Source organism: Rousettus aegyptiacus, unplaced genomic scaffold (genome assembly GCF_014176215.1).
Source record: "Rousettus aegyptiacus isolate mRouAeg1 unplaced genomic scaffold, mRouAeg1.p scaffold_m13_p_7, whole genome shotgun sequence".
Taxonomy (NCBI): Eukaryota; Metazoa; Chordata; class Mammalia; order Chiroptera; family Pteropodidae; genus Rousettus; species Rousettus aegyptiacus.
In genome coordinates, this window is record NW_023416310.1 from 94,566,646 (window position 1) to 94,577,072 (window position 10,427).

At 36.3% G+C, this 10,427-nt stretch overlaps 2 pseudogenes; one reads left to right on the plus strand and one right to left on the minus strand.

Annotated features, from left to right (window-relative positions):
* Positions 1-7,470: 7,470 nt before the first annotated feature.
* On the minus strand, positions 7,471-7,589 carry LOC118606320 (annotated as a pseudogene).
* A 2,405-nt stretch (positions 7,590-9,994) lies between these two features.
* On the plus strand, positions 9,995-10,113 carry LOC118605909 (annotated as a pseudogene).
* The last annotated feature ends 314 nt before the right edge of the window (positions 10,114-10,427 follow it).

Sequence of the window (10,427 nt, forward strand, 5' to 3'; positions counted from 1 at the left end):
GATTGGCTCCTCCACTTCAGGTTGAAATGCAATTCACAAAAGGAACACAGGAAAGAGTAGAACCTTTGTTTTTACTAGTAGAAGGGAGGAAATGAGAAACAGAATAGGCTGCTTCTTATTCTTGATTAGGAATTTTCTTGTCTAAAAAGTTAGGCCTGTTTAAATAATTTTTCCTCATAATTTTAAATCACAAGGAAATACCTGTTCCTCTGGACTGAATCTTGTATAGAAAGGTTTCATTATAGCGAAGAGACTGAGCTTTAGAGCTGGACCCACCTGTGTCCTGACTCTGCCACTTGGCCACTTGTGGGCTGGGCCATCACAGGCCACTTGCAGATGGGCTCTGGGTCTGTTTAGTTAGCAAAAAATGCCCCAACTCTGTAGTGTTGTGGGGAGGATTAAATGAAAGAATGTGTGTAAAGTGTATTGGAGTCTCGGGACTCCACACATCTGTGTGGTCGTGGTGACCGATTATGAACCAGCATTCAGACCAGCTCTGGCTCAGCATCGGACCATCATATTTGTTGGCAAATAACTTCCCTGACCCCCTTTCCTGACTGTGCAACTGACATGGTAATTATCTCTCCTGCCCACCTCTAAGTATGAGCCCAAAGAAATGTTCAAAGCACTTGGTAAGTTATCAAAGCCTTAAAGAACACGAGGAAGTTTGTTAGTGATGTGGCAGTCTTAAGAACAAAGATGGTAAGACCCTGAGAAGCAACACATTGAATTCATGCTTCTGCTCCGTGAATTAACGGAGATGTGGGAACTAAGTCCTATTTATTTCTGTATATGTTTTGCAACAGGAGAAAGTGTGTGTTGGCACTGACCTAAAAAGTAATCTATGAAAAGGCTGGTGTTGAGTGGTAAATGTTCTCCTGATTTTTGCTGAGACCTTTAGAAGGACGAAGTGCTCAGAGCAGATGCAGAGTGAGCATTAATAGAACTCAGATTTGAATTCAGGACTGCCTGGGGTTTCCTCGGTGTCCCGTATGATACCAATCTGCAGTGAGCATGGCTCTCAAATGATCTGTGGTAGGAATCACCTGCCTTCTGCTAAGCACACATATGCACTCTACCATGGATGGACCCTATGTTCCTTGAAACAAAGCAGATATTGGCAAACTTTTTCTATAAAGGGCCAGATAGTAAATACTTTATGCTTTGCAGGCTGCGTGTATGGTGTGTCTGCCACAATAACTCATTTCTGCCATTGTATTGTAAAGGTAACCACAGGCAGTATGTAATTGAATCTCATAATATTTTAACATCATAACATATTCTTTTTTTTTTCAATCATTCGAAATGTAAAGTCTATTCTTAATTCACAGACTGTACAGAAACAGGCAACAGGCCATATGTGGGTCATGAGACAGTTTGCTGACCCTTGGTCAAGAGGGGAAATAGGCAAACCTACAAGCTGTGGCAGTATAACGTATTTGTTCCAAGTGCTGAGAAAGGAGGGGTTTGTTCTGCCTGGCAGTGGAAAGAGGAAGACCCAGAAAGGTTCCAGAGAGGAAAAGACATGAGAGCTGGGCTTTTGAGTGTGTGTAGGAGTTCACCAGAGGTGACAGGAAACAACAATTGGGGAAAAAATAAGAAAAGGGGAGAAAAAAACACTTTCAAGGGAATTGACCAAAATTCACTGCTCTACAGAAAGTTCAGAATCACATGGAAAGTAAAGAGAAGGGACTCTAGCGATCTGGTTGTTCGTTTTTCTCATTTATCTTTTGAGGCTAGTGTTTGACTTGAGATGATGTTACAAAGACCTCCCAGAACAGACCTTGCAGTTCTGTTAAGTTTTCATGTTTTTACTCTCAACCACCATCACTCTTTTCTGAACAACTTCAGCAATTTCCTGAAAGTACTTTCTAAAATTCTCCAGAGAAGCATCTGTTGAAAGAGAACACAGCCTTTCCTTTCAGTCCATTTTTCTCATTCAGGTCCAAGAAAATGCGAACATCTGAAATAATATTGCTCTACTGCCCTTTTTTTCGTAAGTTAATCAGTTGCCTCTCCATTAAATATTTACAAAAAATGCATTTTTATTGATGTATAACTGACATATAACCTTAGTTTTAGGTGTGCAACATAATGATATTTGTATATATTATAAAGTGATCACAATAAGTCTATCCATCAGCACACATAGTTACAGAATTTTTTTCTTATGATAAAAACTCTTAAAATCTACTCTCTTAGCAACCTTCAAATATACAGTACAATATTAACAATAGTTTAAAAATGTATTTTAAGTAATTTTTTTAAAATACTGTTCTTTGATATCCATGGTAATCTATGAAAAGTAGCCAAGTCTTTTTTCTACAAAATTATGTCTCTGACATTTTTTTAAATCAAGTAGAGAATGAATTGGTTTAAAGAAAATGGAGATCATTTGGAAATTATGTTGGAATCCAGCTGCCTGGCACCCAAAACTTTTTGTTTTAAGATATTTTTATTATAGAAAAATTAGAATTTGTCCCACGATACCACACTGAACAGCCTTAAAAGTATGTGAGCATTAAAATGTACTATTTTTTAAAAATTTGATTTCTCTACTGTTTCAATATCTGAGGCTCAGTAAACTATAGAAAATAGATTATTTTTATTTGTTATTTCTTTTATGCAAACATGTCTCAAGAACCTGCTATGCACCAGGCACTTTGCAGGACACTGAGTGTGCACAAGACTAAGACACAAGCTCTGCCTTCACAAAGAGATGAAGGAAGGAACACTTAGCCATGTGTGGAAGCAGGTCCAAAGCGGAAGTCATATGAAAGGGGAGAAGTTCTACCAAAGTCATTAGCAGGTCATTATGGGAACCTCGTATTTTCAGCCAGAGGCACTTTCTCTATACTCTTTATTCCATAAAACTAGTAGTGGTCGTTTGTAGTGGTAATAAAAATAATAGCCAACAAGTATTGATTGCCTAATATGTGCCAGACTCTGTGCTAACTGCTTTGCTACACTATGATATTGAAGCCCATACCGTTCCCACCACGCTATACTGGTGATGTTTTCCCTGGTGTATGCATCAGGGGTTGAATCATTTTTTTATGTGGGAACCTGCAAAGCAGCTCCAGAGTTTTGACGCTTGAGAACACCTCCAGTCAATTTTACCAATGGGAAGACATTAGCAAATAGCAGACTATTTAAATGTTTCTAAGTGCTCCATCTGAAGAAATAAATAAGGCAGTGCTAAGATGTGCATAATACATTTATACATACAACCACATAAAAATACCAAAGGAGGGGAAGAGATATGGAGGGTTATAGGTGGGCTATTTCAGACCATTTCAGGGCTTACCCTCCAATGTTGCTTCTGGATCTATTCCAAGGCACCTAGAATTATTAAAAAGCAAGAAATCTTTACCTTATCATGCCTGGAAGTGCGAATATGTTGCTTACTCATCACTGATGACTGGTTTCCTTAGAATAAGTAGCCCTCCAAGACAAGTAGAGGTTAGCAAGGCATTGGAGATCGACACTCCAAGGCAAAAGAAAGGCAACTGGAAAAGGAGGCCCACGAACTGGAACTGCAAAAGTGGAAGAGGAGAAGGAAGCCGAACAGCTTATCTGTGCTTTCAAATACATAGATGCCCAGCAGATTTCCTGCAGAAGAGAACACTTCCGTAACCCAGCTATCTGGAATCAGACCGAAGGTTGGCTCCTCATTGCTTATTCTCCAAATTAAATCAGTATTAGAACCAAGAGGAAAGGATGAAGATTGTTTCTCTCTGTGGGACACATCCCATCTCATGCCTTTCACTTGCAGGTTTTATGCCTGTTCCAACAAGCCACTCAAAATCACCCTTATCCATGTGGCAGAGGGATGATGACACAATGACAATTAACTTTTCTGATTAAAATTGCTTGCCAGTGAATCAGCTGAGTATCCATAAGAGAAGAAAAGAACATTTATTCTTTTTTTAATATTATCTCTGAAAAGTTTTATTACCAAGAATCTGAACAAGCAATTCTAAGTGAAAATAATAATCAATTCCAAAGCAAACCCATTTGTCATAGTAACATATCTGATCTCAGAGCCCGGTCAAGAAGAAAAATAATTCATAGGAAGGATGGCCATGAGGCTCTGAAATCTTAAGAACCTGCATTTTATATTAGAAGCATGTTTACTTTGTTCATTTAAATTTATACTTAGTGGAAATTGATCAATGATATAATTTTCTCTTTGAGGATATTTTAGAAGGGAACAAATATTTATTATGAGATTCAGATATATCTGCTCTGCTACTATGCTAACCTAATTCACCACCATTTCTAGCCAGACTATAATAACAGCCTCCTGTCTTCCCTCCACTCCTCTCCTCCCTAAAACGCCACCCCCTGGTTCTCTTTAGGGTTGGCCCAGTCTAACCTGTTAGGTCTCAGATCAATGCCACTTTCTCAGAGAGACCTAGCTAACCAGCACGCTCACCACTTACTATCTCATTTTACTTATTTCCCGATTGCTTTTATAGTAATCTTCTTCACCTGGCTCATTTGCTGGAGGATCGTATCTGCCTCATTTACTAATGTGTATCCAGCTTATAACTGCTCATGAGTTGGCTTCTTGCACATAAATCAGGACTATAGCCTATGCACAAGCATAATTTACAGGATCTTCAAGAGGCACATGCACAGCATAAGCACCTCTGATATAAACAGAACAATACATAGACATACATGTGTGTATATGTATATCTGTATGTATACACATATATGCACACAAATATGCATACACACTATATTTTATGTGTGTATGTATATATAAATAAAACTATATCACAGTGGAAAACTGAATATGGTCAAAATTTATTGCCAAGAAATACAATTAGCTCATTTATTTATTGTTCCCTTTACATATCTGTGTTTTGATCTAGTTATTTGAATGAAACTTTTTTAAAACTTTCACGGCTAATATCAATAGTGTGTTTATCAGAGTATGATTGAAGTCTACTCAATCTGCAATGATCTTTTGTTTCATAACAGACCCATAGTATTCATAGTATCTTCATTTACTTGAAGCCATATTGGATGACATTAAACAAAGTCATGTTTAAAGCATGGTACCCATGCCACTGCCAGCACACAAGACGATTTAGGTGGTATGCTTCGTGGATAATCGGAGACAAGAAGGGGACTCACTCGGCTCCATCAGCATGGAACCAGGCTCAGTCTGCAGAGGCCAAAATTTCATCGTAGCATTTATTTATATCGTTACATCCTATTTATGCCAACTGATATTAGTTTTCCATTCATGACAGTGAAATTTAGTTTCCTTTTTAGGTAAATATACTTAAAGAAAAATATATCAATTTAAAAATTTCACATAAATAATTGTACAAGTGGTATGCAGAGTGGCAAAAAAAATTATGCAATTCATATGCAGAGGACTGATGGAAAAAGCTAGCGGAGACAACAGAGGTCAGGGAGTCAGAGTTCACCACTTAAAAATTGAGTAAACTTAAGTTACTTAACCTCACTTAAAAATAGCAGCAGTAACCTCAGAGATTTTGTCTGTTCAAGTGGAAAATACATCAAGTGGAACATAGCAGATCCTAAAGAAATGATCTCTGTAATGATAACTGCTATTATTTATTACTATCATAATGAAATGAAGTATGTGAAGGGCACACGACACTGAACCCAGTATGCAGTATATGCTTAGCAAATATGTATTAACACTTTCTCATCAAGTCAGCTTCCTTCACAATAGGCCTACAAAGAGGCATATGATTTGTGACTCAGTTTTAGCTGAAACCAATCTAGGATATGAATGTTGTGTGGTCTATTTCAAGATGTGAGCTTAAAGACCACACTCTGTAGACTTGGTATGACATACAGAATTCTATATAAAAAATAGCGAACAACCTCACTCCATCATCAATGCCTAGGAGAAATGGACACCACAAAAACAAAGTTCTATGGACAGAAAGCAGCTTTCTTTAGTTTCTATTTCTACTTGAGGAAATGGGTTAAATATTAACCATCTGTCAGTTTGGGATGGTAAACTTAAAGGTTAAAACTGTACCTTAAAAGAATTTTTTTTTTTAAGTCCCTTCCTAGAAAGAATTATATATCAAGAAATTCAACCACAAATCCAACATAAACTGAGCAAGCTTCTCAAGCAGAGAAATTAAAGTGGGCAGCCTGGGAGGACGAGGAAACAGACACAGGGTCTCACCTCGTCTAGGAGTGTGGAAAAATTGTTGTACTTACACGATCCCATCTCTAGAGTCCTCTGAAGATGGCAGAAGGAGATAAGCAAAATTAGAAACGTTCCGAGTTAAAGGAACACTGGTGAATCCAGGAAATGGGAACTCAGCAAGATAGATTATTCCTAGAGAGAACAAAGTGGAAAACAGAAACTAAAGAGTGGGTGACACTTGGCTACAAATCTTCCTCTGAGACTGTGTACTTTTAAAATGTTTTATTATGGAAATTTTCAAGTATACACAGAAAAGTTAGAGTAAGTTAATAATCCTTCATATGCCCACCACCCTTCAACAATGATCAACTTTCTGCCAGTCTTGTTTCATCTGGCCTCCTGTGATGTGGGCGGAGGTGGGGCCTGGGGAATGAGGCTAGAGCATTTAAGGTAAATTTTAGACATTGTGTCAACCCTAATGACATGAATACTTCAGTATGCGCTTTCAAACTATAAGGAATATTTTATATAGTTACTCTATCATTATCATTCTACAAAATTCACAGATTTCTTAATACTATCTATTACCTAATTTTCCAAGTTCCCTTAATCAAAGATGGTTCTGTAAAGGTTGGTCTAAGTCAGGATTAAAACATGAGTCACAAAATGCATTTGATTGTTTTGTCTTCTAAGTCTCTTCTACAACAGTCTCCTGCCACCCCTTCTTTACCATTGAGTTGTTGGAGAAGTTGTCATCTGTCCTATGGAGTGTTATACATCCTGATTTGTCTGATTGCTTCATTATGGTATCATTTAACTTGTTCCTCTGTCATCCATATTTCTTATAAATCATGCTTAGATCTAGAGGCTTGATTAGATTCTAGTTCATGTTTTTAGGAAAGAATGCTTTATAGATGGCATTGCACGCTTTCTACTGTACCATATCCTGAGGCATATAATGTGTGTTTGTCCCACTTTTAGGGGTTAAGTAGTGAGTTTATATGCTTTTAACCTGATCCCTTTTTTACAAAATTTTCCCATAAACTTTTAACATAATTTTAGCATTGCTTAATTCATCATTTTATTAAGGTTGCAAAATGTTGATTTTTCTCAGTCTGTCATTCCTTATTAGTTGGAAATCTTCTACAAAAAAATCTTCCCTCATCAATCATTTGGTTATGATGAAACAGTCTGTCCAAGAAAAGCAATACAAATTCTTTTTTTCAGGTGAGGCAACCCTTGGTCGATCTCACAGATTTTAAGGACTTTGTCAGCTTACAATCCCTTATTTATTTTTATTTTTATTTATTTATTTTTTATACCTACAGTACCTAGTCTTCCTAGGAGGTCTCCCATCCAAGTACTAACAAGGCCTGACCCTGCTTAGCTTCCAAGATCCAACAGGATCAGGCTTGTCCAGGGTGGCATGGCTATAGAAAAATAAAGCAATATAAATTCTTGAATCTTTTCCTTTGTCAGCTTTTAGAACAATAAATTGGTGACCTTGAAAGAGTATTTTGTTTAAGATTATTGTATATTTGATGGATTTCAATCCATTGTAATCACCATCATTTTTGATATTCAAATTACCTCATGGTAGCACTGTAGAAACACTTTATGCTTGGCTTGTGTCTTTTGACATTATCCCTATTAGTCTTTGATGGTTTCCTTGCTTTCTGGCCCAACAAGATATCCCAGACTCAGCTCATTCATTTTCTGCTCCAGACCTAGAATCAGCCTTTTTCTGAGAACTCTTTAGACAGACATAGCATTTAGAAACAACAATCTGGGTACTAGAATTGTTCATCGCTCCTAGAGTACCATTGCTTCCAAGCCTTTTGAAAGACAAAGCTAGGACAAAACAATATATCAGAGGAAAAAATTATGAATTCCTACTGATATTTCCAAATAATACTTAAAAGTTTTGTTTCTTGTTTTTTTTGTTTGTTTGTTTTTTGTTTGTTTTTTTACATTTTGGATTTTACATTATGTATTTAATGCTGGAAATTTAGGTTAACATTAATACAATTACCCATTTTATTTTATGATATAGCTATAGCAACTTCCAAATAATAGTAATATATTACCACTGACAATAAGACTCCTAAATACAAAAATATTATTTTCTTTTAGAGAAGAAGCAACATTAGTAACATACATGGGTTAATTTAAAAAGCTATATGTACCTGACTGAATCTGCCATGTCACATTAATATGAAGTGTATCAGTCTCGAGGTTTGGTACTTAGTGTACTGGTGTGTAGAAGACTTTACTTTAGAATTAGAATTTAATAACCAATCTAATTTATCCTAACTACTTGGGACTCACTCCACTGCCATCTATCCCCACCTGGAAACACGGCAACATACTCTCTGTAAACATAGGACCAAGGCTTTTATTCACCAATATATTATGCAGCACCTAGCACAATGCTTGTAGTATGCATGCATACATGAATCAGCCGATCATCCTACATTTTTTAGGGGAAGTCATGGAAAGGTAAAGTTTCTCCTCAGAGCTGCTGAAACAGTCCTAAGTGACAACACAGTGGCCACCCATTTCTTCAGATGCTCCACCAGTTTTCCAGGAAAAACACTAGTGTTATTTATAAAAAATAAAAAGAATTTTAAAAAAGAGCTAGAAAGGCTCTGAGGAGCCTAATTCAGCCCCGTGATTTATCAAATAGAAAACTGAGTTGGCCAGAGATTTAGTAGTTTACCTTAAATCACTCCACTAACTCCTGGCAGAGCCAGATTTAGGACCCAAAGCCCTTCTTTCCTGGTCTGGGATGCTTTCTGCTCAGTTTTACAGTAGCCTGCTTTCTCAGTCATTCCTAGCATCCTCTCTGGACTAGCACTCATAAGCAAAGCAGAAGAAAGTTAAATGGTTTAATCTCTTTAAGAGAGTTTAGATACATTCTCTCTCATTAGACCCACATTATTAAAAATTCAATCTGACTTGTGATTGTCTTGCTCTAACTGATGACATTAAGGCTGATCTAACAAGTTGGCACACATATCACTTCATTCATCACTTCAGTTTGTATTAGAATGCAAAATCCAATATTGCTAGAAACAGTGATAAATTATTACTTGGTCTAGCCCAGAAAAAAATTCAATGAATTAAAAAAACACTTGACCAATATCTACAGATTTCATATTTTATTGAGTCCCTAATTTTATACTTTATATAAAAATTGAAGTTTACGTATTAATTTTTGTTCTTGATTACCAATTGTCATTTGACTTTACAGAATTAGAGGACTGGCTGTTCTCCCTCTTCACTCATTAAGTCCAAGTTGAAACATCTGATCAATATTAAGAGGCCTTATAGACATCATGGCTCCATTGCAGTTCCATGCCCAGAAAAAAACTCAAAAACTCTCTTAAATCATAAGATTTTGAGCAATGTGGTGACTGACTTTCCGTGCTATACTTATTTTGCATTTGAATTTTTTAATTGCTTTCCTATGAATTTCCAGAAAAAGAATAACAAAATTTCAAGCCACTTTTTAAGCAAGATCACAGAGTAATTGTATGTGAATTAGGTGTTATTATCATTTGAATAGTAATGAAAGTGGCCACAGTGTTGAAAAGGGTGAGGGAGGACTATTCTTTAAAAATCAAAATCCATTGGTAATACATCATATTCAGGAACTTGTTTTTATTTCAACTCCCTATAAAGTCTCAACATTTTAACCATTTCTAGATAATCTACTGTAATGGAAATGTTATCACCTTCAACATATCATTCTAGCACTCCCTTTATTATAATTCTTTCCATGTTTTTAATTATAAAAATTATTTTTTTAATTAAAGTATACACATATATAAGAGGATTGTAATCTATAGCCATGCTACCCTGAAGAAGCCCGATCCCATCTGATCTTGGAAGGTAAGCAGGGTTGGGCCTGGTTAGTACTTGGATAGGAAACCACCTAGGAAAACCAGGTGCTGTAGACATAAAAAATAAAAAATAAGGGACTGTAACCTGACAACGTCCTTGCGATCTCTGAGGTCAACCAAAGATTGCCTCTTCTAAAAAAAAATTTTTTTTTTTTAAAGAAGATCATTAGTTATATTGTTTGGAGAATAACCATGTCTTTTGGGAAGAAAAAACTATTTCAAAATATATCCAGTTGTGGGTTTTTGAAGCTAATGCTTTTGTAAAGAAAATTCTTCGGTCTTTAGAAACCAGTTCACCACTTAAATATAATTTACAAAGATTGGAGTTTTTACTCATATAAGTGAGGGTTTAGGTGGAAAATTTAACATTT